Here is a 6792-nt window from a genome sequence, read left to right as displayed (position 1 = left end):
AAACGTGTACACAGCATTATAGATCAATTATACCTCATTACAGCTGGAACAAAAAAATTATTATTTGTGAGGAGAGAACTTAGCAAGTAGCTTATCTTTACCTCCTTTTTTTCCTCTTGTTGAGTTCAAATAAAATTTAATGATTCTCTTTTTTAAAGATTTTATTTATTTATTTATTTATTTGACAGGGAGAGAGAGCGAGAGAGCACAAGCAGGGGGAACAGTAGAGGGAGAGGGAGAAGCAGACTCCCCGCCCAGCAGGGAGCCCAATGCGGGGCTCGATCCCAAGACCCCGGGATCATGACCTGAGCTGAAGGCAGATGCTTAACCATCTGAGCCACCCAGGCACCCCTAAAATTTACTTTTCTATTTGATTTTTGTACACATACTAAAATCCTACTTTGGTAAGCACTCTTTTAAATCGTAGGCATTCTTCTCTCCTTATCTATTCATAAGGAGATATTTAGATGAAAAAAAGTTAATTATAGTTTTATTCTGTTAAGAAATTTTTAATTCTGGGGCACCTGGGTGGCTCAGTCGTTAAGCGTCTGCCTTCGGCTCAGGTCACGATCCCAGGGTCCTGGGATCGAGCCCCGCATCGGGCTCCCTGCTCGGCAGGAAGCCTGCTTCTCCCTCTCCCACTCCCCCAGCTTGTGTTCCCTCTCTCGCTGTCTCTGTCTCTGTCAAATAAACAAATAAAATCTTTAAAAAAAAAAAAAAAGAAATTTTTAATTCTTTGTATTTTGGATGAGATTTCATTTCTTTCTTATACTTTTACTTACATTTTGAGCATGCATAACTTATTAAAAATCAACATCATTAACATAAAAGTCATATTCAACATTTTTAAATCATTTTCATGCTGGAAAATTTATGTGAATGAGGTTTTAATTTCCTTTTGCTCTTCTGTATGTCTTAAGTGAGTCTGTTATTTTTCTTATCATTTACTTTTTATTGTATATCATTAACTTTATTTTTTTATTTGAGGATAGTTGACACACGTTACATAGCTTCAGGTGTCCAACATAGTGATTCAACTAGTTTATACGTTATGCTATGCTCACCACAACTGCAGCTCCCATCTCTCACCATACGACACTATTACAACACCACTGGCTGTATTCCTGATTCTGTACCTTTTATTCCTGTGACTTATTTATTCCATGACTGGAAGCCTATACCACCCACTCCCCTGCACCCATTTTGTCCACCCCCCTCTGGCACCTATCAGTTTGTTCTCTGTATTTATGCATCTGATTCTGTTTCTGTTGATTCATTTGTTTGTTTTTTTAGATTTCCCATATAAATAAAATCATATGGTATTTGTCTTTGCCTGCCTGACTTATTTCACTTAGTAGTAACTTTAAAATAAAGATATTGTTAAAAAGGGAGATGTATGGGGCGCCTGGGTGGCTCAGTCATTAAGCATCTGCCTTCGGCTCAGGTCATGATCCCAGGGTCCTGGGATCAAGCCCTGCATCGGGCTCCCTGCTCGGCGGGAAGCCTGCTTCTCCCTCTCACACTCCCCCTGCTTGTGTTCCCTCTCTAGCTCTGTCTCTGTCAAATAAATAAATAAAATCTTTAAAAAAAAAAAAAAAGGGAGATGTAAAATGTTATACATAATACAGAAACTATCTTCATTCTTGAAACTGATGATGTTAATGGCACCTAAAAATCATTTCTTAATATAACCTGCATTTTATCATGTAATATTATAATGTTCTAATATAGACTGATTTCCTTGTAAAAGTAATCTAGGTTATTGGTCACTGAAATTCATAGTATTTTATTTCATTAGGATACTTATGATTTGTGAAGGAAGTATCTTAATATTACTTAGAATCCTAATAGGACAGAGATTTTTTATTAAAACATAAAGATAAAATCAGAAGAAAATGGCAAATCCTGAAGTTAAGACAAAATGGAACAAAATTTGACATCTGAAAGCCGTCAGTGCAAGAGAAATTAAGTAAAATAGATGTTCTGTTCACAGTCATCCATACAGTTATGTGAGAAAGACCAGAGTGTGTGAAGATGAAAAAAATAACACACGTAGAAAGAAATTCCACCTTTACTGACTTGTGAGTAGTTCTGTGATGTTCAGTCTCACAACTGAATCCAAATCTACACTGCACATGGAAGGAGGAAATCTCTGGTTACTGAATTACAGAGGGTAGGACAGTGCACAAACCAAACACTCCACCATTCCTGTGGTCCAGCAAAGACCACTTGCCCTGAGACCATATTCTCACACAATAAAATCGCCCTTCCTAGGTCTAATGAAGCTATCAAGACATTAGCAGTATATTTTTTAAAGATGAACAGAATCTTCAAAGGGTAAAAATCCAATATGATTCCAATACTGCCTGGAGCAAAGTGAGAATGGAACTCTCAAAGTCCCTAACCTCATGCAGTGGACCATCTTCCCAACTGGTAATTCTCTTTGCGTTGATGGGCCAGCAGCCAACCTCAAAAGAGAAAGCCCTTAAGAAACCTAGTAAAGCATTCGGCTGGCATTTCAAACTTCGCAGGGAAATTTAGGTAGGTTACACTCCATATGAAAATCAGCACTGTTAGGAGGGAAACAGGTACAGGTTGATCTGTGTGTTATAAGACAAAAGACTGAACTTTTTTTTCACTTTTGCTCACCACTGCAGTGGTAATGCTATGAGTCCACACTGAGTCCCTTTACGGCTGTTAGGAAGCTTAAGAGAAAGAAACCATCACCACCTTCAGTGAAAACAATGAGACCCATGCTAGCATCAGTCCAGATTCCCGTCTGGCTAACACAGCAGCACTGAGATGAACTGCACAGGTGACCATCAAGGGCTTATGGAGCAGCACTCAAGGCCAGGGCTCCTGATCAGACAAAGTAGAAGAGTCATGAGAGGTAAGAGTCAAATTCTGAAATGGGTTCCAACCGTTGTCATCCGAAGAAATACCTTTCGATCATGCTGTACCCCCCCAAAAGTCTGTACATCCTGACATAAAATACGTATAGAACTGGAGTGAAAAATCCCTCAAATTTTAAGTATTCTCTGATTAGCCTACCACTTTCCCATCTTCTGGGGATTTAAGAGGGCTCGTTCAGACTTTGCCTATTCAGATCCAACATTACTATTTTGAAGTTTTGACTACTTCCTCCTAGAAACCCACTCCCCTTTGCTCCCCAAACACTATTCTCTCCTGGTTTTTCTCCTGCAGCTCTTCAAACTCCTTTGGGATTCCCCCTCTCTCTGCTACATTGTTAAATGGATGCTCACATCTCTATTCACTCTACTCTCCCTTCTTTAGTGATCATATCCATAGCCAGGGCTTTTACATCCCCCCTGCATACTTATGAACCTCAGTTATTATTTCCAGACTGATCTCTCTGCTGAGCTCCAGACCTGCCTATTCAATACATTTCTTAGACATTTGACTCTATCACAAATCGTGATAGACGGTACTTCCCGCTAATATCCAACCTCCTTCTCTTTGATCAGTTACACAACAGAAGTTAGAGAAGTCAAATTCTCCTTTAGCATCCTTTCTTGCAACTAGAGTTGACCAAATTATATACTTCTGGTCAGTAAGATATAAACAGTAGTCTTATGCAAAGGCTTCTGGGAAAGCAAAATCTATTCTTTGTTCCCTGCCTTTTATTCTAATCCAGGTTCATGGTTACTGCCTTATCATGTATTTCTTAGTCATTTCAATGTCTTATTTTGTGATGTGTCTTTCATCATTTTTCTATTGTGGTATAGTTTTTAATTGACTTGTAGGAGCCTGTATCTATTGTAGAAACAAATCTGCTGGATAAAGGTACTGAGAATATTTTATTACAGTCTCTGTGTCACTTTTTAACTTTCTTAATTTTGTCCTTTAATGAACGAAAGTTCCCAATTCCACTATATTCTAATTTTTCTTTTTTTTTCCTTAGGCGTAGTGTTTTTTCATATCCTGTTCAGAAAATTTCTGCCTATGCTGGAATCATGAATATGTTTTCCTATGTTTACCCCCTAACATAGTGGTTTTAATTTCATAATTAATTCATGTTTTAGGTAATTAGATATTAATACACACATAATCAAGTTTGTAATTTTTGTTACTGCTTTTATTTACTATCATATTTCCCCCTTATGAAATTCCTCCCTCATGTCAACATCACATGATTTTTCAACAGTATTTTCTTGGTCCCTTTTACTGTTTAATTTTTTTATCTGTATCTTTAACACATCTGCCATTTCTCTAAGGTAACATATGACCATATACACTTAATATTTGTCTTACCTACTTAACTTGTTGCTTCTATATCATTTAATGGATAGTCTAACATTTCACCTGATTTGAAATGTCGACTTTAACTATGATTAAGTTTTTGGGTTTTTTAAAGATTTTATTTATCCATTTGACAGAGAGAGAGAGCATGCAAGAGAGGGAGAGAGCGGACAAACAGGGGGAGTGGCAGGCAGAAGGAGAGGGAGAAGCAGGCTCTCTGCTGAGGGGAGCCTGACGCGGGGCTCAATCCCAGGACCCCGGGACCATGACCTGAGCCCAAGGCAGACACCCAAACAACTGAGCCACCCAGGTGCCCCCACAGTATGGTAAGTTTATATCTAAAATTACATTTCTTTCTGTACGTTCAAGTCTCCTCAACTCCACTGTCTATCAATCTATATACTGATACCCACACTTTGGTTACTGTAGTTTTCCAATACATGATACTATCTATAAGATTAGATACTCTCACAAAGCTGCACACTTCTCAGTGTATTTCTTTTAGAATTTTGTCCTTGCTATTCTCACATTTATTTGTTTGGATAAACTATAGAATGCCTATTTTCAAGTTCAGAAAAAAATAACATGCCACTGGGATCTTCACAGGAATTGCGTTAAATGTACAGATTGGCTGAAGATACAATTATCATCTTTATAGCACTGAGGCATCCATCCAAGAAAATAATGCGTGTCTCCATTTAGCCAATCCTTCCTCTAAGACTCTCCTTAAAATTATGTAATTTTCTTCATATAGGTCTTACCCATCTGGAGCTTTTTCTTTAGCTTTAAATTTGTTGGATGGGCCTAGAGTATTGCATTTTACTTCTACTTTGTTATATTTGTTTACTTTCAAATCATAAGTGTTATTATAAAGTTTATTTATGAATTCCATATCTGAAGTCATCAAACATAGTTGCTCGGGTTGTGATATGCAATTCCAATGTGCCTCTTTCATATACAGTACAATATAAATGATACTCCTCGGAGCTGTCTGCAGCCTCATTGTTTTACATATTTAAATGAACTTGGCTTTCCTGCTAAACAACTGTATACTTTAATGTCCCTCATTTTTTATTTCAAATTAGTCTTTTTAAAGAAGAAAGGCAAATATTCTTTGTAAATGTATTTAGTATTATTTTTTAACAGGCTTTAATTCACTTCGTTTTTCTTGTATAAAACTATGTGGTGGCCACATCTGGAGCCTGGGTCCGTGTGGGTCTTCACAAGATGGTCAGTGAATTCCTGATAGGGAGACTTGGTGAACGCAGTCTCTTTCCAGAGGTCATAGGTGAGATAGCCGTAGGTCTTGGAAATGGCATCAAAAGTGGCCTTGGTGAAGTTGCCTAGGGTGGCAGTGCAGCCCCGGGCCGGGGTGTAGCAGGTGTCAATACCGGCCATCATCAGTAGCCTCTTGGGCAGTGTGTCTAGGGGCAGGGATGAGGCGCACCAGCACAGAGCCATGGTGGCCAGTCACCTTGCATAGGATGGTATGGGGCTTGCTGATCTTGTTTCCCCACTTGCTTTGCCCCACAGGGACGACGGAAAGCTTGGCCAGGAGGATGGCCCCACAGATGGCAATGGCTACCTCCCCTGGAGTACTTAACACCCAGACCAAGGTGTCTATTGTAATCTCCCATGGCAACAAATGCCCTGAACCTGGTCCGTTGGCCGGCTCATGCCTGCTTTTGCACAGGCAGAATCTTCAAAACCTCATCCTGGAGGGATGGCCTCCAGTTAAAAGACAATGATCTCAGAGTCCTTGATGGGCAGGGAGAAGAGACAGATCTCCTCCAGGGACTTGATCTTCATGCCCTTGACCAGGTGGCCCAGCTTGATGATGGGTATCCACTCCTTGTCCTAAGCCTTGCCTCCACGAGCTCCACACCTTAGTCCTGGCCCCAGTGCTGCTGCCAAAGCCTCCTTGGAGGCCAAGCCAGCCTCCCATTCCAGGGCCCTGGGCCCTCCAGGCCCTCCCACAGCACCGATGTCATCCCCCATTTGGTGTTTTCTTGAAGCAGATAACACATATTCTTTGTAAATTTTAATTATTTGTCTTTTCCACTATCATCTCAATAGTTTCCTCAGGACTGCAAGCTACAGAAACGCTGAGACCAACAAATGATTATGTAGGATGGTTATAGTTACATAAGAATATAAGAATATGCACTGTAGTAGGTCATGCAACATTTTTCTCACATGGCTCAGTTGTTTCTAGAACTATTTCCACAATCACATTAAACTCAGTATGCTTAACACAGAACTGATCCTCCTCCTCACCCCAAAGAGTGACTCCTAATGACCTATCCTTTTTCTAGTAACTGGTCCCAGGTACACAAAGTTTAAAAAGTTCATTGACATCTTCTCAACCTCCAGCTAACCCACAAATTCAATCAATTCCTCCCTCTTGATGCATTTCAAATCCACTTTTGAATTTCTTCTTTACCTGCCAGCATCCTAAACAAGGTTCATGTTACAATAGTCTGTTTGGCTTCTTTAATTATAACACTTTAACACAAAAAAGTAAACACTTTT

At 39.5% G+C, this 6792-nt stretch overlaps 1 pseudogene; it reads right to left on the bottom strand.

The window, feature by feature from the left end:
- Positions 1-5438: 5438 nt before the first annotated feature.
- On the bottom strand, positions 5439-6258 carry LOC118005652 (annotated as a pseudogene).
- Positions 6259-6792: the final 534 nt, after the last annotated feature.

The sequence above is a fragment of the Mirounga leonina genome, unplaced genomic scaffold (assembly GCF_011800145.1).
Source record: "Mirounga leonina isolate KUSES-001 unplaced genomic scaffold, KU_Mleo_1.0 Mir_101595, whole genome shotgun sequence".
Classification (NCBI taxonomy): domain Eukaryota; kingdom Metazoa; phylum Chordata; class Mammalia; order Carnivora; family Phocidae; genus Mirounga; species Mirounga leonina.
The sequence above is the reverse complement of the archived record's forward strand: the minus strand, read 5'-3'. Positions and strand labels throughout refer to the sequence as shown.